Source organism: Mesocricetus auratus, unplaced genomic scaffold (assembly GCF_017639785.1).
Source record: "Mesocricetus auratus isolate SY011 unplaced genomic scaffold, BCM_Maur_2.0 Super-Scaffold_100030, whole genome shotgun sequence".
Taxonomy (NCBI): domain Eukaryota; kingdom Metazoa; phylum Chordata; class Mammalia; order Rodentia; family Cricetidae; genus Mesocricetus; species Mesocricetus auratus.
This window is the reverse complement of record NW_024429211.1, coordinates 8,871,872-8,896,202: the sequence shown is the minus strand read 5'-3', so window position 1 is coordinate 8,896,202 and position 24,331 is coordinate 8,871,872. Positions and strand designations below refer to the sequence as shown.

At 38.7% G+C, this 24,331-nt stretch overlaps 1 protein-coding gene and 1 long non-coding RNA gene across 3 annotated transcripts in view; one reads left to right on the top strand and one right to left on the bottom strand.

The window, feature by feature from the left end:
• The window catches only part of Luzp2 (leucine zipper protein 2), a 368,204-nt gene that overhangs the window by 24,511 nt on the left and 319,362 nt on the right, over positions 1–24,331 (top strand). The window lies entirely within an intron of this gene.
• On the bottom strand, positions 10,186–17,772 carry LOC121134734. Its single transcript, XR_005871925.1, has 3 exons — positions 16,575–17,772; positions 14,828–14,899; positions 10,186–10,853 (listed from the first exon to the last, which is right to left on the bottom strand). It is a non-coding gene; the product is annotated as an uncharacterized LOC121134734 (long non-coding RNA).

The following is a 24,331-nucleotide window of genomic DNA, read 5'->3' as shown; positions in this document are numbered from 1 at the left end:
TGTCCTCTGAGCTTACCCAAGAGACATTGGTCACCAGGAAGCCATATGCCAAGAAACCATGTTTGACTCAGTGTTTTGAACTTTAAAAAAAAAAACAAAAACATTCTCAAGCCTTGTGTGGATATACATGGCCCCATGTTGGGTTCATATGTAATCAGACATTTTCATTAGGAATGCTGTTCCCCAATAATGACACACAGATGTCTTAATTATGAAATCTCAGATAATAGCTTAAGCTTATTTCTTGCTAGCTCTTATAACTTAAATTAACCCATTTTTATTAATTTTCTGGGTTTTTGTTTTTGTTTTTGAGACAGGGCTTCTCTGTATTGTTACTTTTTGCCTTGTGCCTTTATTAATTCATCTCTGTAGTGTTCATCCTGCTTGATCTGTGTCTCAGTGTATTCTCATCCTTCTTCTTCCCAGAGTGCTCTCAGCCCCCAAACTCCTGCCTAGTCATTGGCCATTGAGATTTTTATTAAACCAGTCCAAGTGACACATCTTCACAGTGTACAGAAAGATTATTCCACAAAAAGAAGGACTTTGTCTTTCGTTCCTTCCTGATCTATCTGAACTGTCAAAATATTGAGCAATGGCTATATGTAATTGGGGCACCAGCTGCTTTACCGTGCTCACTGACTGCACACGACCTCATGCACACCTTGAAAAAAAATGTATTATGTATTGTCAAGACATCCATAATGCTGCTCATTTAGCACACACACGTAAACACTGTGTGTTTTAATGGGCAATGCAACTACATCTGCATGATGACTCCTAAAATGTTGGGTTTTTCCATAGTGTCAGAACTGTCAATCCTAAATATAACAGTCTGTCACAAGTGCTACCCATCTAGTACATAGCTCCCTCCCTCAGACCAAAACTAGAATCTATTGAACTATGGTCCTAGTGGGAGCAAAGAGAAATGCATTAAAGTTGGACTGACAAAAATACTTAAACTGAGGTAATTAATATATGTCTGTCAATAATATTTTAACCATCTTTAAGGAAAAGCATTTAGGAAAACTTCAGGTGGCAACATCAAAGAAACCAGTTTCTCGCTACTGTGTGATTTGGTTTCATGAAAGAAGGACTGACTTAATAAATAACATTTGATAATATTTTTGCTCCCAATTTTCTTCTAAGATATTATAGAATACTGTAGTTTGCCAGTAATAATAAAAAAAAAAGTTCCAAAAACTCCAAAGACAGTTTATGCTGGAGAGGATGTGGAGAAAGGGGAATACTCCTACATTGCTGGTGGGAGTGCCGACTTGTACAACCACTTTGGAAATCAGTACGGAGATTCCTCAGGAAAATGGGAATCAGTCTACCACAAGACCCAGAAATTCCACTCTTAGGCATATATCCAAAAGATACACATTCATACAACAAGGATATCTGTTCCACTATGTTCATAGCAGCATTATTTGTAATAGCCAGAACCTGGAAGCAACCTATATGCCCATCAACTGAAGAGTGGATAGAGAAAATGGTGTACATTTACACAATGAAGTACTATTCAGCAGAAAAAAAATAAACGGAATCTTGAAATTTGCAGGCAAATGGATGGCACTAGAAGAAACCATCCTGAGTGAGGTAACGCAGTCACCAAAAGAGAAATATTGTATGTACTCACTCATTTATGGATTTTAGACATGAAACAGGGGAGTGCCAGCATACAATCCTACTGCCAGAGAGTCTAGGAAAGAGAACCTTCATCCAGCGACTGATGAAAGCAGAGGCAGATACCCACAGACAAACACTGAACTGAACTTCTGGAATACAGTGTCAGAGAGAACTGATGGGCAAATGAGTTAAGATTGGGCTGATTTAACCCACAGAAACAGTTGACTTGAACAAGGGAGAGCTCTTGGACTCCAGATTGATGGCTGTGTGGAAAGCATGGGACTGACCCAGACCTCCTGAATGTGGGTGTCAGTGAGGAGGCTTGGTTATCTATGGGACCTTGGGTAGTATTTATCCCAGGCATACAAATAGACTTTGAGTGCCCATGACACAATATGGGATGCTCTCTTAGCCGGGACTCTTGGGGGAGGGCCTAGGCCCTGCCCTGGATGAAATGACAGACTCTGGAGATCCACCATTAAGGGCCTCACCCTCCCTGGGGATCAGAGTGGAGATTGGGTGGGGGACTGGGAGACCTGGTGGGGAGGGCGGGGAGGAGGGGAGGGAGAGGGAGCTGAGATTGACATGTGAGGCAAGATTGTTTCTAACCTATATAAACAAAATAAAAATTAAAAAATGGTTTCACAAAAAAGTATTACTTTTGTTCTAAAAGAGTCATTTGTAATTTACTTTAGGCTTAAAGATGGAATAGTTAAGGATCCAAAGTTTTAGGACTATGTAACCCGGATGTAGTATTCTCTTTCTTGTTCTTGAGCTCTAATAAACAATCTAGACTACATGATAAAAATGTGCATCTGAAACTGTTACAAAGTCATCAAAGTAGAGTGTACATTCTGATGTAGAAGAAAAAAATCAATCCATAAATGTCTATTCAAGACTGATGCACATATGTCATGTAGTTAAATGACTTGTATACAGACATACATGTTTGTTTCTAATATGGTATTGCATATTTCCTCTCACAGATTGCTAGATACCATATCATCAAACTGATATACAGTCCTCCGGGGTAACTTCCCAATTTTTTCAGGTCTATAATAAGCTGGCTCCAGCCACTGTGTGGTTAACTCCAGGGAGAAGGAGGATGTGCTGAGAGGAGACAGCACATTTCAATTGCTCAGCAGCAGCATGCTTGTGAACTTAAATACATATGTGAATGAGGACTTTGGCTGCTGTAACATTTCAGGAAAGTAGACTTGTCTACAGCAAGGCACTTGTAGATAATGACAGGAGAATGATAAGATGAAGCTAAGCAGAGCATTTTAAAGACAGTATTGCAAAGAAAATACTTTCCAAGGTTAAAGAGAGAAAACTTGGCATGGGCCATGAAAACATAGTTTGCCTTCATAGTTAATCATTCCATCATTGTCCACCTTGCTATTCCCCTGACATGGAAGTCCCCACACTTGGTTTAATTAAGAGGAAATATATTTGGAACTAGAAGTCTAATAACTCTGCTCCAGAGAAGCAGATCACAAAGAACTAACAGCTGCTTGGCCATTCAAAACAGATGGCTCATTTCTTCATCTATTCAGGTTTCCCTTCCCGAAAAGGCTCATCCACTGAATACCAGAAAAGCTCACGCCATCAGGAATTCTGAGTGATGAGACGTGTTCCTGAATGGATCATACTGGGGATGCCTTGTAGCATGCCTGCTTCTGCTTACCGCTGACACTTAACCAAATGCCTGTTTCTTTCTTTCTTTCTTCTTCTTTTTTTTTGGCTTTTTTGTTTTTGTTTTCACTGAAACACAAGAGGCTGTAAAATGCAGGGGAACTGGTTTTGGCTAGTGGAAGATTTGGACCAACCTGCCAGGAGGTTTTCTAATTGCCATTCAGCTGATGGCAATGGGGATATTTGAGTACTGTGCAGACACAACCAAAGCACCACCATGCTATAACGAAGCAGTATCATCTTTTGCTTTTGAGACTTCCACAACAGGGCATGTCTTCCTAGTTGTCTGTGCCTTTAAGCTCACATCAGAGCATATGACAACCTTAATCAGGAGACAGAAGATTAAGTATAGATAGTCACACAATTTTGTGGAACTGATTCTGAGGCCACTTCTTTTTAAGTTTGTCTTAGACTGGCTGAACTATTGTTTTGGTGTACTCTCCTGAGTCAATATGTGGTTCACGTTTCACATAATTACATGGTTCAAACATATGCCTATCACTTGTATGGCAATTCCTGATATGCCAGTGAGGAGCACTCCATAGGTATCCTTAATGTCCTTTGTGAATAGTATCTTGACCCATAGGATTCTTAGTATTTTGCAGAGCTTGGTTCAAAAGCTGACCCGAATCTCCAGAGTGACTACAGCTGAGGTGACCTCTAGGTCATTACCAATCCTGATGATTCTTCATTGGCCATAACAGAAGCAGCAAGGCAGACTTCAGAATGAGAATTGACAAGGAGAAGCTTCTTGGCTACTAATTAAATTTCTTGGCTTCGTGTTACTGAAAATGACTAGGAATACTTCAAATATTTGTATTTTAAAATTCATCCATCATTCGTGACTTAGACAATCAGTGAAAAGTCTTTCCACTCCCAATTTCTGAACTCTCACCAACACTCACTATCATGTCCTACCTTGTTTCTATTAATCATGTAATAATCCTGTTGTTTTGGAACGAGATTTTTTATTGGTATTTGCGTGTATGTGGTTACAGGGACATTGGAGATAAGAGCTCACTCACGTACATGCTTGCAGAATTCAGAAGAGGGCATCTGGACCACTGTAGAAGGGGTTTCAGGTGTGTGAGCTGCCTTGGTGAGTGTTGGGAATCTAATGCCAGTTCTCTGGAAAAGCAGCTCTCTTGCTGGCTAACACATGTCTCCATCCATCACATAAAAATCATAGGATAAAATTATTGTCCACTGATTTATATTTGATATTTTAATACTCCTTTCATCTCATGGTTTCTAAGATAATTGTTCCAAATTACCTCATGATAAGCTGTATCAGCTTTAAGTTGAATATGAGATTTTTTCTAGAATATTCTTTTATTATATGCTGCCTTTTAGTTTCTGGTTTTAAGAAATGTTCATTTTTTTGCATCCTATCTTCCTTCCTTATATGCTTAACATCATACTTTCTTCTGTACTGTGTGACTCAAATAAGCAACTTTATTTAAAGTCAAGTTTAAATTTCAAAAGAGAGGTGTTTGGTTTGTGCAGGCATGATGGCAATGTGAAAAAATTCAAGAGCACAAATGGAAAAATCACGTTGAATATGCTCTTAGCATTTTATATACTAGGGATTATATATGGTGATTTTTAGAGGCATTAGGAGAATTAATAATCCCGCACTATCTCAACTGAAAGTGGAGCTTTAAATAAACTGAAGTGAAATATCCTAATATTTAACAAATTCTTGTGAACTGTAGACATTGGAGATGTCCCTATTTTGTATACTTTTATGTTTAGATTGTCACCTTAGCTATGGTAAACACTACTCACAAGCGCATGAAGCATAAAGGAAAACATTCTAATTAAGGTCCCTCCTCACATCCCTGAATAAATCAAGTGTCAGTAATCTTAGCAATTATGATAAGCCTACATACAATGCAAACTACACGCTGCTTCACACCACCTGGCCCAGTGGTCTTCACCACCCAAGAGAGTGTTCAACCTCTCTCTCCTCTTAAATAGTCATGCCTGTGGACAAGAAGACCTAAAGCTAGTACCAAAAGGCTATTGGTGGAATGAGCTTCCACAATACCTACACCACAGCTATGTAATGTATACACTCTGTTTTCAACAAGAAACGTAGCTTTAAGGTAAATCTTAAGTCCATGGGCAGAGGAATATTAAATGCTAAGATATAAAAAGAAAAGTTTTATTTATATGGATGTGTTAAATAATGCAAAATAAAAGCATCCTGATACAGTCTGTATGTATCAAGCCTCCTTGAAAGTCCTGGAGTCAGATGAGTCACAGAAGCAAGGAACAGCTGAGTAAGGCTCTGTCACTATCTCATGAATGAGTCAGAATTTAATTTACTATTGTTAAAGTTGATGTTCTTGGATCTGGAAAGGTTTCAGAAACCACGCTGGCAAGTTCTATCATTTCCAGCCAAATGATGAGCACTCTAAAGCCACTTTTCAATACAAAAATAGTATATTAAAACACATTTAAGTAAAAAGGTTTGTGCATGCATATCACAATTTGAGTCATGACCACCTCTGGTCCCCAACACCAGTCGCTCAATGAGATGCACTGTGACTGACATAGGAATGCACAGTCCACCTACAAGGATGCTGTGTCCCTATAGCATCTGTAGCCACTGAGAAACATGTAGTTAATAAGGATTTTCTTTATAGACAAAAGATCTTCTTTGGGAAGTGTCCATTCTATTGAATCTGTGTCATTAATTGTAAAAGTAGTTTTTCTTCTAATCATGAGCTCAGAAGGAACACGGATGATAGCATTAACCCTTTACCTAATATCCGCAACACGGAGAAGCATGATTTTCCTGAGTCAGAGAATACAAGGCACATAATTCAGGTCATGATTATTTTGGATTCGTTGGCTCAGCATCTGCAGTGGAAGCAACTGAAAGTACAGTTACAAGAGATGAGTATAATATCCCTTAATTATGAGACATTTAACAACAGTTGAAAGTATAAATGGAAGGGGCAGGTGCCAGGTGAATGAGGAAGGAGAGGATGATCTAGCCCGAACACCACACCATCTTAGAGTCATTTTGAAACATAATGTGCTTTATCGCTGTGGTTTTCAAGGCTTATTTGAGGAGCCGAGGGTTATGGGATGTGTACGAGGGAAATGTTCCTGAGAAGCCACAATCTTTTCTATTCTCTTTGTGGTTGCTTCCCCTGCTTGTGTTTGCAATCTGTGTCTGTGTCTCCTCTGACTAGGAATTTGTGCTGCAAAGACACTGCCAAAACTCCTCTCTACTCACATTCCATTTGATTGATTCATTGGGGCTACAATGCCATTTCAAGATTCTGTAAATGTGGATTGGCAACCACATGATATGGTCCCTAGCCATATTGCCTTCTTCCAGTAATTCAGCAGCTACATCGATTTTGGCTTTATTTCTTTTAATGGCTTACTGTCTCAACTAGATGAACAGATACCGTAGACACATTTAAGTACACATGTGTATATAATTAAGTGCTTATGCATAGGTAGCAACTAGAGCCAAGACCACAGTATTCTCAATCACCGAGACAAAAGAATGTGCTTACAAGATGGTCATCTCTGCAGTTACAGAATTTGAACAGTACGCATAAGGATCATAAGCTCCATTCAAGCATGGGCTGTATAATGAGACCCTGTTTGAAAACAACAAAAATGAATAATGTGTTGAATTCTGTCTTAGTAATACTCAAAGTTAACTATAATTGAATCATAATTCCCTCATAGTACTAATTCCTAAACAAGGACTTGAATGATTTGGCACCAAAAATTCCATTTCATAAAAGAAAAACTAATGATAAATCCCACATGATCATGTCAGAAAGTATTGTCTCAACATCTACAGGAGCTACTAGTGAAAATAATTCAGGCGAAGATACAGGATGACTTGAATATCACCTATACACTACTGGGATGGTAAAAATAGGGTATATTACGTTCTTCATGCACTATTCAGATAGATAGACAGATGATATATAGATAGATAGACAAATGACTTATTGATAGCTGATAGACAGATGGCAGAACAAATGATGCAATAAGAAAAATGAGTGAAAAACAGAAACTTGAGTGAAATCCACAAGAAAAATAAAGTGATAGATGGCAAATGAGTGCAGAAAGACACTCAGCATTGTAGTCTACCAAGGAAGCATTAAATGATAACACTGCACATCACTCAGAAGACATACAATTACACAAACAACACCAACTTACAGGAAGGATCCAAGCAAACCAGACAATGTGCACACCATTGGTATGAGTGTTAAATGGCCACTTTTCAGGAATGCATAGATTTTTGTTTCTTAAAAACATCTGTGCAATTATTATCTATCTTGTAACTAAGAAATTTTGTAATTGCATTCTTAAGCATATATCACAGAATGTAGGACTCACACTCACCCAAAACCTGGGCATGTCTATTTACAGAAGTTTAATCTGAAATATCCTTAACCTAAAATAATACTCAGCGATTATTGAATGAATGTAAAGAGGAAAGCCATGCACTGTTGTAGAAAGGAGTTAGGGTGGACACTTGTAGTGACTGGGTACCTCTCCAGGGATTTATGCTGACTAAAATACAACAGGTTCAGGGTGTATACAGTCGTACCCAGTGATGAAGGATTGGCTTTACAATAGAAAGTCAAAGAAAGAAAAGCATATGGAAAGAAGTGGTACAGGACTTCCCTCGCATGTGGTCTTCAGCTATGGGGAAAAAAATCACAATTTCAAACGTGTACATACTACAAAATATCATTTGCCATTGTTTTGGTTTTTACTTGCATGATCCCAGTCAGTAGCCCAAGTTATCCCTGTTCTTCTCCCCATTCTCCCCCTCTGTTCTTCTTTAAGTTTATAGGAGATAGATGTGGCTTGAGGAATCTGTCAGTCATTGCATTTGAGTTGATCTGCTTCTTTTGGTTTTCTAGGGCAATAGTTTTGCTAGGGCTACTATACTTCTTCCAGGAGTCTAAAGTTAATAAATCAATTAACATCTATTAATCATGTATGTTACATTTAACACTGGGAGGTAAGTTGGTTTAACAAGACCATATTTCCTGATACTGACAGATCTTTTTCAACTCCAGCTTAACATGTTCAGCTTTCATTCAGATATGGCTCATGGACTCAGAAAAAAATAGCCTTATCTGGTTAGTTATTAAAAGATTTCTAACTCCCGAGTTTAATTCAAATTTAATTTCCTAATTAAATGGGTAAAAATAATATTGAAATAGAATGTATGAAGGATTAACTATAGCTTTTCATTTCTTATTGTGATTTTGGTTGTATTTGATGACAAAATTTACACTTTTCACTGGCTATTTGATGTATGATTATGTTGAAGCTTTTCAGCTTAAGGAACACCCAAGATGGTATTCTTGTTTTGAGACAGTTAATATGATGAATTAAATGTGTTTGACAAGCCTGGGCCCCATTAATGTACAAAGTCTTGTCAAAATAAGGTTTGTGTTTCTATCTCCACAAGAAGTCACAGCTTGACATCCAGACAGAGGTCTAATGAACGCAAAAGAATGTGGTCAGTTTATCTCAGAGTTCACTGCCTCTCTGTTCTCACTGAAGTGACAAGACTGTATGGGTGCTTGTCTTGGGCATGGGCTTCTGCTCTATGGTCTTTGACATGCATTCCTCTGACTGGCTGGACATGGGGTGCTGTGCTGATTTAAATAAGATAGTCCTATAGGTTCACATATTTGAAAACTTAGTCACCAGGAAGTAGAAATCTTTAGTAGGTTAGAAATATTAGGAGACATGGCCCTTGTTGGAGGAAGTACGTCCTTGGGGAGGGGGTGGACTTGGAGGTTTCAAAAGCCCACGGCAGGCGCAGTCTCTCACTGCCTCATTCTCTTGGCCTCCAGATCACAATGTAGCTCTCCACTACGATGATAATTGGCTGATCTCTGAAACTGTAAGCAAGTCCCCAGTAAATGATCTCTTTTACAAAAGTTGCCTTGGTGATGGTGTCTCTTCTCATCAAAGGAACACTGACTAGCATAGATGCCAATTCAGAGACACTGAAATGGCTGGAGTCTATTGCAATGGGAGGCATTCCTCCCAGTTTTATGTAAGGGATTACTTGTGACTTAGGATCCTAGAAATGTAAGTGTATTTTCTAGCAGAAATATTAAAACACACTAATAAACTGACATATGGGAAATATATTTTGAAAGGGTTACTTTTCTCTCTCTTTATGAGGCTTATCTTCTTGGGGAACTCTTATGAAAACATACAGACAATAGCAAATGTTTGATTAATACTTCCATGAGAATATACATCGTTAGGATTTGAAAATGTAAGGCAAATGGGTATTGGCCATTATATATTAGCTAAATTATTTTCATTATTAAAATATTTCCAAATTTCAAGTTCAAGACTAAAAAAATAGCTGCTTTTGAACAAACAGCAGAATATTTCATGATTTTCTTTTTTAAAGACTTATTTTCGTGTGTGTGTGTGTGTGTGTGTGTGTGTGTGTGTGTGTGTGTGTAGGTGCCTGAAGACAAAGTCAGATTGCCCAGAGCTGCAGTTAGAGGCTAGAGGCACTTTGGCCAATCAGACAAGGATGCTGGGAACTGAATTCCCATTCTCTAAAACAGGAACTCTTGATTCCTAAGCCATTTCTCCAGCTCTATGTTGGAGAACATTTTAAATACCTGACTGTACGATTTATCAATTCTTGGTGTATTGCTTTACTCCTACTGACTTAGAATGTTTGAATAAGAATGTTGGTGTATCTTTGTCTGTGTGTCTTTCCTTTCTGCGGATGCCAGATCTGCCTGCATGACTTAACTGTTTCTCCCACACTCCTATTTGTTGGTATGTTCTACAAAGTTCTCTGTGTTCTTGGACTCTCTCTGCTCTATAGTTCTGCCTTCCTTCCCACGCACAAATGCACACAATCCACACTTAACCCAGCCTTGAGAAAAACAGTCCTTATTCGGGCACGTCCCTCTTTCCTTACGAATTGGGTCACTCGGCAGCTCTGCTTTTGGGTCATGGCCTCATTTCCGCCGCAAATTCTTCATCTCCTTGAAAGCTCTAAAATTTTCCCAGAGAACAGTCTTAAAAAACTTTCAAAAGCAAATCTTGGAGCTGAATAGAGAACGGTTTATAATTGGGCAGCCTCAGAGGATTTGGGTTTCTGTCTACAGAGATCAGCAGCAGGATTTTACAGATTGACCCGGCTGGGCTTCCGTTCCTGGCTGCAGGTCTTTGCTGAGGTCTAGCTGACTGCTATTGAGAATATGTCTCAGCCTAATAAGTGCGGCAGTTTTGCTTTCGTTGACAAAATGGAAAACCTTCCTTTCATAGAACTTCAAGGCTAATTGAAAACGAGAAACAATTCTTTACAATCAAAACCAGTTTTTTCAGTTTCTTCCATCTGGGTACTACTAGCTTCAGAAGACAGGAATGGTCAATAAAGGAGGGACGTAATTCCCGTGGGAGAGCACTGGCTTGTGAGATACACGGATGTCTTTGCCGCAGGGATCTTTTTACCAGATAAGCTTTATGTACAGGATTTCCTAGGAAAGAATAAATAAACGGAAATTACCAAGTTAGCTTAGCCAGTATAGAACATGTGATGGAGAACATGACTCTCAAAACCATGCTTCATAAACCCTAGTGAACTGCACATATTTAAGTGGCAAGTATAACGAGAGGAAACATCTCTTCACTGAGCCATGCAATGACCTGGTGGGGGACAAACCCACTCCTCATTAATCCTCATTAGAATATTGCACCTAATTGACTCTACCTTGGCTGCTTTCTTTCAAGTTGTCTACTGCCAGCCAGCTCGGACCACCTACTTCCTGGAAAGATAATCTAAAGCATACTGAGATTTCCACTCACAGTTCACAACCCAACATAGACCAAGATCTCACACAGCCTTTCTGCTCATATTGTCATAGCTGGATTTTTTTGTTTGTTTGTTTGTTTATTTGTTTGTTTTTCAAGACAGGGTTTCTCTGTGTAGCCCTGGTTGTCCTGGAACTCTTTCTGCAGACCAGGCTGGTCTCGAACTCACAGAGATCCTGCTGCCTCTGACTCCCCAGGGCTGGGATTAAAGAAGTGCACCACCAATACCCAGTAGTCATAGCTGTTTGAAAACTGGACAGGTGGTGAACAGCTTCTCTGTAAGGAGTGCATCTTCTCCATGCTGAGGTTAATCTTGCTATGGCTTTGATCTGGGGTCCCTTGAAGACCTCTATGTTCAGAGCTTCTTCCCTAGGATTGCATGGATTGGAGAGGCAGGGGAACCTGTATGGGGTGGGGACCTTTAGTCTGTGGCAGACTTGTCCTTGGAAGGACACAGTAGGACCCAGCTCCTTCCTCCTCTTCCTCTCCTCTGCTTCCTGCTGTGAGCTGAGTGCATTTGCTTCTCCCTGGGCTTTCTGAATCCCTGCCTCACCCAAGGCCACAGGAACACCTGTTTCCAGGCTGAGACCTTTGAAACTCAGAACCAAGCATTCCCTCTCTTCCATAAGTCACTCAGCTATTTGTTCAGTAACAGAAGGATGATGAGCAGTGGTATCTGCAGCACGGAGTGATTGCTAGAACACTGGCTTGTCCCAGTTGACCTGCAGATATACTGATCAGTACAAAACTAACATAAATCCTTTTTTCTCCCTGACCACTTCAGAGATGTTGGTGCCTGGTCCACTTATCGGAAAACAGCATGACACATGCATTCTACACCACGGGATATGTTCCCATCTCTAATTGTGTTTGTTTATTAGTATAATTTTGTGGGCTTATCCATCTTTACCAGACATTTAATTGTTTTCATCATTATGTGTTTATTCATGAGAGCTGGCAAGGTAACAGGCACACTGTAGCTAGCCAATAATTAGAACCACAGAATGAATGCAAACATCAGGCTCTGTCCCCATCTGGATTCTTAGTTTGGGGTTCAAATTACTGATCTCAGTAATGCAGCCTTGAACTCATCTTGTATTTGCTTTCCAAGGGACTGATCTGTAGCTGCTAATCACAGTCACCCTGAAAGTGATAGGATCTGAAATGAATGCCATGCAGCAATAAAAAAAATCTGTGGTTAGTGGTTTCTGAGAAGTGGTCAGGTTATAGTATGAGCACACACAATTATTGTTCACCATTGTGAAGACATACTATTTCTGCGAAATATCTGCTCCCTTTAACATGGTTAATGCATGTTCATCTAAAGTCATCAATCAGTAAGGACAAGGATCAGACTACCTAGTACTACATTATATGTAAATAAAATCATTAGCTTTCTCAAAACTCACTGGTGATTGTCTAATGTCTTCTACAAATTGTGAATTTTTTAATTAACAGAGGCTATGAGAATGCTTATTCTGTAAGTATAGCTTATAAGGCAAAGCAAGTTATTGAACTTTAATTATGGAGACTTCAATCTACATAAATTTAACCACTAAAGCCTTAAAAATGCCTCATACTTCATATTCTTTTTGAAAATCGACAGGACTAGCTTGCATATACCTGCACTACATTGTTGCAGGCAGGCAGTGAGCATCTCTACTTTGCCTTAAATGTCTGTAGGTAAAGGAGACAAAGTTGAGGAGTTCACTCTTTGACAACAGGAAAAAAAGACAAAGTTTGTATTTAGATTTTTATCTTGTGTTGAAATATATTGATCCTGATTGAAAAATACTACAAAACTAGATGTTTGTATAACATATGGTTTTCTACCTTTTCCATATTCTGGTTTTAAATTTAACATGCACCAATTAATTAAATCAAAAGAACACTGGATCTTATATGGAGACATCAAAAAATTCAAGAGCAGTGTACACATTGTTAGTTCACCAAGGAGAACCTCACCACTTTGGAAGTACACAAATTAAATGCCAGTCCTCAGCATTGGCATATGTGACCTGACTTTCTCTGCTTGAATTCTTGCAGCAGTTGTCAGGTATAACTGCGATTTGGTTTTGACTAAATTATCACTAACGTGGTAAAACACCAGCCTGCCATATTTTATCCTAATACGTCTATTTATATAAACAAATATACATTTATATACATTCATAAATATGTTTCTATATATGCATGGACATATGGAAAATAGAGGCATATTTTATTTGAAGTATAGGCATATAGTATCTTGGACTATAAAAATGTTATGCTTGGGTCTTAGATTGGTCTGGCTTCAGGCATGTAATAATATTTCATAGGACATTTGTAAAAGGAAGTTTCTGTGTTTGGCTTCCTATCACTTTCCCATTCTGCTGGTTCAGGGAATGGCTTCCCTCACGGCTCAGGTTCTATAGAACTAGGGTTTCTGGGCTGTCTTATCACCACTGTGTCATGGTCCTCAATGTTTTAGTACACTGAGTCTCTTTAGCTACTACCTGAGAAGAGTTTATAAACACCATTATCCTGTGCCCTCTGGAGCGTCTCAGACACCAGGCACTCTCACTTTGCTTCGTGACAGCAGATCCCTCCTCTTCAGGATTCACCGGTGTTTCTCTTCTATGTTTCCTCTTGGTAGCTTGGCATTTTTTCATTGAATCAACACATTCCATATCTATATTACATAGAATCTATGTTCTAAATGCTACCACATCCAAATGTATCTGGCTCTCCCTTTCCACATGATGATTTATCATCCTAACCTCTTAACACTCTAACCTGGAGGCTATCTAGGAATCCCCAACATCAAGTCACACAAATATGCTTCCATTTCTAGAAATCGCACTGACCAGTACTCCTGTGGCTAAACTAATACCCTCAGAATCATTACAGATCTGTCTTGCTACATGCCAAGTTCCCATTTAGTGCATTAGTCAGTCTGTTAAAAAAAGATATTGCCAAAACAACCCCAAAGTCTCTTTTCCCTACCACCAAAGTAGGCCAAGGAACATAATTTTAATTAAAATCGGGATTTTCATGGTGAATATTAACGCTGTGACATTCAGAACCTAAGCTGAGGTCATTGTGTAATGGAACTTGTCAATGTTCTCCAGAAGGACAGACTGAATAAGTAGATGGTCAAGGATTAGGCAGAGGAACTGATTCACACCAGCAGATTATCTACAAGTCTAGGGCTGCCATGCTAGGAATGCCGTGCAGCCAAGTTCGCCGTTTCAGGACCAACGAAGCTGATGCTGCAACTCATTAGCTCGAAAGAATTCCCTGGAGCACGGGACCCCCATGTTGACCTTAATAGCTACCAATAACTTACAAGTTTTAACTATGTTCACGTGTTTCCCCTATGCACACAACCCTCTAAAATCCACTGAAATATTTCATGACAATTTCTAGATGTTAAACGTGACCTAGTAACACTTGAAAACCCACGAAAACATAATTATTAACAGTAATAGTTTCGTATTATTAAGTATATAAGTTTTGCTTAAGACCTTGAAGGTATGGGAAGCATGAATGTTGATGTGCTTGTCAGAGTTCAAATATTACTGCAGTAGTTCCCACACATCTTACTTTTTATATCCACACACTGACTTTACTGTTTTATTAATAAAAATACCTATGTCACCTTGTCACCTGTGTGTTGGATTTAACAAAGCCAGTCCTTATGCTAACGAGGATTTGTTGCTGCTTATGAAACCTGTAGAAAGAAAAAAAATTTTGGATCCTCTTATAGACAAAGTTTGCTCCTGACAACTGGACTATCCTAGCTGAAATCAGGTTCTGTGCTATGTCTGGGATAGAACCATCTATCTGTGGATTTTTAGGTAATCATCTTTACATGTTTATTGTGTTTTTGTGTTAGCATTTAATCTAATGTACTTTAGCACCACTGGTTCTGGTTTGACCTGCCGTTTCCCTAAGAATGGAAAATTACAATCTTGCCCAGAAGAGGGTGGAGAGGTGCATGAAGGCTTTTCTTTAATTTGACTATCTGTTTTACAACACCTTTAATATAAAAATGGAGGCCAAACCATTGATTCTTTGTCATTACATCAGTTTTCACCTACAGCATTTGTTGTCTAAGCTTCCAAAGTAGACCAATGAGAATGAATTGAGGACTGCAGTAAAGCCACTGGTTCCCACTTGTTTGATGAGTTTTCATGTGGCAAATGATTGTTGTTTTACTACTGTAGCTCGCACACTGCCATTGGATAGCTGTAGTCCCTATCAGATTGCCACCTGCGTCCTTTAACCACAGCCATGGCAATATTTAGGAGTACTGCATACATGGGTGTTTACTTGATGCATCTTAGTATTAAGCAGTGACCTTTGTATTCATCAGTTGCTTCTCTATTGCTTTGAAATTGACATTTTTCTATCCATTTATTTGTCTAAATACTTACCTACACGCCTTAACCTAATTCTTATTTAAAATGAAACCTCTAAGGTACAAAATAATTTTCTTTCCTTCAAAGACAATTTTCTTAAAGTGTTTCATTCTGAGGTAGTTTTAAAACTATGCCTAGAACTCAAAATATTCTGCTCTCCTGATACAAAATACATAAGGGCAGCACTGGTCCACACTGATTTGTAGTATGTCTCGTGTAGCTACTCTTTGCTGTATTTTCCCCAGGCCCCCAGCAGGAGCCTCAGAGAATACTTAAAAAATAAAGTTATCTTTTGCTGTTGTATGGATTCCAGGGCTACTACTTAGCAGCTATTTGTGGCAATCTGTTCTATATGATTTATATCATTTTAGAATGCAAAGATAAATAGTTCTGCATAGTGCAGTCCTCCCTTGCTGGATATTAAGATCATAGAACGAAACACCTGTATAAGCTCATGTCTAATCCATTAGCGTTCCTCTCCCTGTCCTCCAGACTCACATGCTGCTCCTTCCCTGTTTGTATGTTCAAAGCCTCAAGGACAATAATCACTCCTTAAGCTCCATGAACGCGGGAGCTTGTTCAGATAAACAGCAAAGCAATGGCCTCTACCTTTAAACCAGCCATCTCTGTGGGACAAAAGGAGTGGTTTACTCCTGTCGTTTGTTTTTCCATTTGCTTTTTGAAGACAAGTCCTCAAGTCTTTGTGATTACCTTAGTGTTAGGCTCCTTTAAAGGTAATGAGGTAATGTGTCAGTTTGATCTATTTACAAACAACATTCTCTGTTTTATTGAAAACTTCAGAAGGGACTACATATATGCATACACATATATATGTATACATAAATACTATATATATGTGTAGTAAACCCATATATAAAGTATGAATACAAAGTATTAACATATATATATAATATTGGATATATTTCTGTACATTAGTATACATAGCCTATGTCTACGTATATATAAGTAGAATAAGATGCATACATGCAGCCAAACAGGATTTGTGGGAAAGAGCACTGTAAGTAGGTTCAGTTTCCGCACGGAATTGAAGTTTTGTGGCATATGTCTTCACAGCTGCCCTGGTGTCTGTCTTCTGTAGTTCTCTTCTATCCTCAAGCCTAATTTAGATACTGGGAAAGCTTCCCTGGGTTGATGAATTTAGGAAACACCCACTTCATCAGGCTTTAATACTATATTTCCCGCCCAATGAACTACGTATGTTGTTCTCATTTTTCCTGCTTAGCCAAAAGCTTGCAGTCCACATACTCATAGGCTTGTTTAGAAGCAATAGATTGCCCACACCAGAAGACTTAGGATAAAGATGGCAGAAACCACACAGTCAAGAACAAAGCTGGCCACCTTTAATACCTGTGATGCATGTGGTCAAGAACATAGTCGACCACCTTTAATGACTGTGATACTGTGTGTGCCAAACAATGTCAAGAAATCCCTGATAACCAAGTGAACAGAGAATAAAACCACAGGCACTGCAAGGCTGAGAACAAAGTTAAATACAGCCAAGAGTTCTAAATTTATGACTGAGCAGCTTCACTTTGCAAGCTATAACCATTCCGTTGCTATTTCTTAGAAGCAAGCACAACTATTGGTCTAGATCATCACATTAAGAATTCCTGATCCTGTAACCAAGTACAATGGTGGAAAAGACAGCTAACTTGCATTTTGTGGCATTGGAGGTGTACTGAAGTTGTGAATCCATTGCAAACTCAGTATGGTTCGCAAAGGTAATAGAAACGACAAGAAGATTAACACTGATAAAACAGAAAACTGATGACAGAGAGAAGAGCAAAGGGCACTAGGATTACGATCTACCATGCAATGCATACATGACGTTCTCTTGGAAGGAAAGGGTAGGCTCAGAGTGGACTTTCAACAACACACGGAGTGGGTCACACATCAGGAACAGCATGCATGGTAAGGGAACCAATGGATTCAGGAATTCATTATGTGTGTTTTTCCAGAACTCTCAGCATAAACCCTAGAAGACAAAAGCAAGGGGACAGAGAACCTGCACTGAGAGCAAGCAGCCTTCATGCTGCATCTCCAGAACTGACAGACCTGAGTTCTTACTAAATGCTGTGTCAAGTTGAGAATGTTTCTAACCAGCAGGAGAGTTTGTTTGCAACCTTGTTCAATCCCTCCTTAGGCACCCTGGTAGTTCTTCTGTTCCGTTATGGTCACCATGGTGATGATAAACCTAGGACACCAAGTCAGCATGTCACAATATAGCACAGAATTTCTGACTTCAGTGACCTTCATGTCCCAGTCTCCTGAGCAACTGGGATAACAGGTGTGTACTGCTGCCCTTGACAGTGTCAAAGTATATATCTTGTGTGAAAATATTCGAGCTAAGAGCAATATGTGGAATGAGAGGAAATGAAGTTACTTGTTTAGATTGTATAGCCAGTCAAATAATATGGCTAGCACTCCAACTTAGCTCTTATTTGACTATGCAGAAGTCTTTGGAAGTACAGTAGCTTTCTTGTTTAGTCATGAGCAACAACCAAATAGCAAAATAGATGGTTCATAGTCCTTTGAAGTGTCTATTTTTTACAATTGAATTATTGCATATTTCTGATTAAGATCAGTATAAAAGACAATATTTATTAGACAATGGTCATACAAAAATAACCTTTTAATTAGATTTTTAATTACTCTGGGGATTATTCCTTTGAAGTAAAGAATGTTATCAACATACACAAAGAGGAAGAGAAAGACAGAGAGAGAGAGAAAGAGAGAGGGAGGGAGAGAGAGAGAGAGAGAGAGAGAGAGAGAGAGAGAGAGAGAGAAGCAAGTAAACCAAACCAAATAACTAGAAGTAACGCTGCAGTACAACTCTGCACTCAAAGCCAATAAATACAAGTAGAAAAGAATGCACATCATCATCTTCCTTGTGGCCTGTAGGGGAGGTAAGACACACAATGTGCTTTGTTAGACATCTTTCCTGGTTTAAAAATTAATGTCATTAAATATACTGTTGATAACAAGGCATGGAGGGTAGGGGATGGCTGTAATTCTAATACTGAGGAGGTTGAGGCAAGAAGATCATAAGTTTCAAGCCATATGGACTACTTAGGAAGATAATGTCTCAAAAATAAGTTAAGGGAGGCTTAGTCTATTTATTTTAGGCTGTACATATATATATATATATATATATATATATATATTACAGGATATTTTGACAGGGTTTTTCTCAATATATTTTATTTAAATTAGAAACATGAATGCTTCACATGTCGATACCAGCTCCCTCTTCTTCCCTTCCTCCCTTGCCCCTCTACCAGCCCCCCAACCCCTTACCCAATCCCCACATCATTCCCCAGGGAGGGTGAGGTCCTCCATGGGGGATCTCCAGAGTCTGTCACTTCACTTGGGGCAGGCTGGGAAAGGTTCCCTCCCTATGGAATGGGTTCCCAGAGTTCATTCATATGCCATGATAAATACTGATCTACTACCCAAGGCACAGGGTTTTTTAAAAAGTTGATCTGTTAAGAAAACGGGTTTGGTTTCTCTAAAACGTGAAGAAGCTGTCTCTAAACAGAATGGCTCATTCTAACTTCCTCAAGAACCTTCAACCATCTGTATGGGAAGCCACAGAAATACACAGTCCCACGCAAACTGTGAGTGCACTCCTAAAGCCTGCGGTGAGCCTTCATTTTGTTCGCAAATAGCGTTGACTGTGTATACATGAGCAGGACTTGGCCAAAAGCTATCTTAGGATGTGTGCACTCTATATGAAGTCATGCAGAGGAACCCAAGGAAGAAAGTGGAGAGTTCGTAATTTCACTTGGAAAAGGTTTATGAGCATACAGAGAGGAGAGGGAGAGATTGCCACCAGGAGTGCTGCATTTACACACAGCTATGTTCAGCAACTGCTGAAACAGACAGCTTTGAATGAGACAAATTGCATAACTTTCAGTAAAGTCACAGAATGTTTCTGCTTCTCTTGTGGTAGCTAAGTGCACCAACATGAAGATCACTAAGGCTTAAAGAAGTTAAATTGTTTTGTATCAAATGGAGGAGTAAAAAGGGACCACCATGCTGTGAGCCAGAAAAAAAACCCTGATCTGCATATCAGCAGATGAGAACATGCCCTTTGTGAGAATCATCTCTTCTTAACGACTGTCCTCAGCAAGTCTGAGTACCTCATCTGGGGCTGGAATGAGGAGCTGTGGGTGATGCTCCTAAATTAACTGCACTTGTTTTATAGAGAGATGCCAATCTTCAGTGACAGACCTCTCCTAAAGGCTAATTGCTGTGAATGATAGACTGCTAGAAATATTTTAAAATAGATGCTCTCTCCACTCACACATTGAAATAAGCTAAGGAATGTGTTCAAGATTAACACTGAAGTATCACTTTATCATATTTAAAATGTCTGTTCTGGTTAGGTGAAGAAATAAATGAACATCATTTGAAATTTGGCCGGAAAAACTCTGAGAAAGAAGCAGATACTGTTACCTAGTCAGGGTGCTAGAGCTTTTTAGAGGACATTCTATTCTGCACTATTTTGTCATCCAGTTTACGTGGAGATCTGATGCATCTGAATGTGCACCACATGAACAGGAAACCAGACAATATCCAGGGGCTGAGACTATGCCCTACTATTGGAAATTCCTAAGAATTATCTCTTCGAGCACTTTTAAATTTTTTTATTTAAATTAAAAGCAATCTTATTTTACATACCAATCCCAGTTCCCTCTCCCTCCTGTCCTCCCTTGCACCCCACCAACCCCACATCTACCCCCAAAATCTACTTCCCAGGGAATGTGAGGTCTCCCATGAGGGATCTTCAAAGTCTAACACATCATTTGGGCACACATTTTTATAGTGGGCTGAACAGGTCACCCTCTCCCTTACTACACTAATTTTTGTCTCCTGGCCCTCATTCTCCACATGACATTGAAGAGGTAGACATTGATGTTTCATGTCCCTATACAATAATTCTCAGAAGAAATTTCATCACTTTTAGTATCTAAGACCTAAATGAGAATTATCTCATCCACATTTAAATGAAACAATAATCAAAGTGTGGTTGGAGAGTCGGCTCGACAATTAAGAGCATTTAGTGTCCCATTGTGAGGAACTGAGTTCCAATCCGAGTTCCACATGAGAAGCAAGGTGTCTTCCAAACACCTGTAAATTCAGATTCAAGGCTTCTGAGCACGAACAGCCATCTGTACCGGTGCACACACAGAAGTGTATCCACACACACACATGCACACATACATGTACTCACATGAATAAATAATAGCATATTGATAGGTATTATGACTATGTCAATGTTTCAGATAAATGCATTGTTTTATATTAAGAAAACAATGACAAAATCCAATTGCGCACATTCCAGAGAAATGATTTATTCTAATTCTGATTGCTCCTTTGTCTAATAGAATCCCAAGTCCAAGCAACATCAAATGTATAAGCTTAAAACATCTTGTAATTTATTTTTTGTACAGGTACATTAAGTGAAAAGGTGAATGACAGAGTAAATGATTGAAATGCCTGGTAGTAAGTCATAGTGTGACTGTGGCTGTCTGAATGCATTTTACCATTGTATTCTTGTCTTTGTCTTGTATCTTGTATTTAAAAGATAAAAGTTGGTACATTACATATACATAAAAGTTTTTCTAGAAAACTGTGTTATCCCCTAACCTTCCAAGTCACTTAATACATGTGGTGCAAACAATAAAATCTCTTGACAGTTGAGGCATGGTGGATCACCCGTTTAATCCCAACACTCAGGAGGAAGAGGCAGGAGGATCTCTATGTGTTCAAGGCCAGTCTGGTCTGCAAAGTGAGTTCTAGAACAGCCAAAGATACCCAGAAAAACCCTGTCTCAAAAAACAAACAAAAATCCCCTGAAATATTCAGTGTGTAGTACAGTATCATCTACTCTACTCCCCATGAGGTATATTTGCAAACTATTGCATTGCTTTTGATTCACAGTTCTGTGCTACCTCTTTCTCCCAATCGCTACTAGCTGTCATTCCGGGCTGCTTTGTCGCAGTATTTTTTTGCCTTTTATATTTTATATTTTCTTTTTTAATGTTTTTATTATTTGAAAAATTTAAAAATTAAACATAGTTTGATCATATTCTTCCAATTCCCCAGGTTGTGCAGATCTTCTCTTCCTCCATACTCACCCAACTTTAAGTTCTCTCTCAAAAAAAAAAAACAAACCAAAATCCTAATACAATAATAGAATGTCACAAGTCTAGAAAACAAAATACATCAGCCCCAAAGAAAACCACCAGCAAAAACCTTGTAACAAAAATAAAAGCATATAAAAATAAATAAACAAACAAACAAATAAATAAAAGCAAAACCATGGAATCTATTATTTGTTGGTCAACTACTCCTGGATATGAGATCTGCATTTGAATTCTTGATATACCCAGTGTCGTTGCATTGGGGAAAACTGATTTTTCCTCTCCCAGCAGTTATAAAAAAAGTTAACCTTTACCCCATCCACTAGGCTTTCATTCATTTGTTTTTGTTTTAATGTACTAAAATAAAACATAAGGTAAAACAGAAACTATCACATCAAAATAAGACAAGACAGACCAGCAAAATGATAAGAGACCAAGAGAAGGAGAAGGCACAGCAATCAGAAATCCATTCCTCCACATGCTCAAAAATCCTATAAAAACATTAAACCAAAAGCCATAATTTAAGCATAGCAGACCTAACACAGAACTCTACAGTCTCTGTGAATTCTTAAGAGTTTTGCTTATGTTGATTTCGAGGGCCTGGATTTCTTGGCTCTTATACTCTTTCTGCCTCCTAGTGCTTGGGGTTCCTTGAGCTTTGAAGGGAAGGACTTGATGAAGACATTCCATTTAGAACTCAATGTTCTATGGTCTCTTACTCTCTTCATAATGTCGGGCTGTGGGTCTCTATATTTGTTCTCATTCGCGGCAGGAGGGAGCTTCTCTGATGATGGCTGAACAAGGCACTTAACACTATTTGTCTTATTGGGGCTATGTTATCTCAGTCAGGATGACTTTCCCTAGTTTCTGCAAATTTCATGGTGTCATTTTTTTAATGGTTCAGTAATACTCCATTGTATAAATGTGTTACATTTTTTATCCCATCTTCTGTTGAGAGGTGTCTAGGTTGAGCAAGTATCCTTGTGGTAAAATGAAGTGTCCTTTGGGCATAAATCCAAGAATGGTATAGCTGGCTCTTGAAGTAACTTGATTCCCATTCTTCTAAAGAAACACCACATTGATTTCCATAGTGACTGAACTGCCCCCAAAAATGAATGAGTATTCATCTTACTCCACATTATAACCAGTATAAGATTTTACTTGTTTTATTTATCTTAGCCATTCTGACAGGTATAACATAGAATCTCAAAGTAGGTTTGATCTGCATTCCCCCAATAGCTAAGGATGGTGAACATTAAGTGTGTCTCAGACATTTGAGTTCCCTCTATGGAGAATTCTATTTAGATCAGTAGCCCACTTTTGGATTATTTGCTTTTCTTGACATATAGTTTCTTGAGTTCTTTATATATTTTGGGTACTAGTCCTTTGATGTATACTTGGTAAAATTCTTTTCCCAATTTGTAGTTTGCCACTTTGTCCTAATGGCAATGTCCTTTGTCTTTCAGAAGCTTTTTAGTTTCTTGGGGTTCAATATATTAATTATCGATCTTAGCACATTTGCTAATGGTGTACTGGCCTCACCCTCCCTGGAGAAATGAGAGGATAACGGGGGGGGGAGGGGAGGGCACGGGAGGAAGGGAGGGAATGGGAGAGGGACCTGGAACTGACTTGTGAAGCAACCTTGATTCTTATCTAAATTTAAACTGGAAAATAAAATTAAAAAAAAAGACTTTTCCTGTGCCTGTGCATTCAAGATTGTTTACCACTTTCCCTTCTATCAGGTTCGGTATACCTGGCTTTATGCTGAGGTCTTTGAACCACTTGGACATGAATTTTATGAAGTATGATGGATGTGAATCCATCTGTACTCTTCCATATGCAGCTATCCAGTTTGAACAGCACCACTTTTTGAAGTTGCTGTCTTTTGTATTTCGAGTTTCTTTGTCAAAACATGGGTGTCTGTAAGAATGTGAATTTATGTCTGGGTCTTCAATATGATTCCAATGATCCATATGTCCATTTTTGTTCCTATACCATGCTGTTTATTACTATAGCTTTACAATAAATCAAATAATTATCTTTATACACTGTTAGTGGGAGACTTGATTAGTGACCCATCAGCTAGACAATTAAACAGAGAAATGCAGAAGTAACCAATGTTATAAACTAAATGGACCTAACAGTCCTCAACAGAACATTTCATACAAACACACAAGAAATATCTTCTTCTAAGCACATAAAGCACATCTCAATACATACAAGACAATTGGAATAACACCCTCATCCTATCTAACCATCAAATAAATAAAGCTGGATATAAACATAAAAAAGAAATAATAAAAAAAACTTCCAAATTCATGGAAACAGAACCAACTACCACTGAAGAAAAATGGGTCAAGGCTGAAATTAAAAGAAATCAAAGACTTCTAGAATTGAATGAAAATGAATTCACAACATACCCAAATTTGTAGGACATAATGAAGGCAGTTCTAAGAGGTAAGTTCATAACACTAAGTTCCCACAAAAAATAATACTAGAAGAATGTACTGTGCATTCTTCCCTCCAGCCTGGTCCCAGAGCCACAAAGGTCCCAAATGAACATGCAGAATG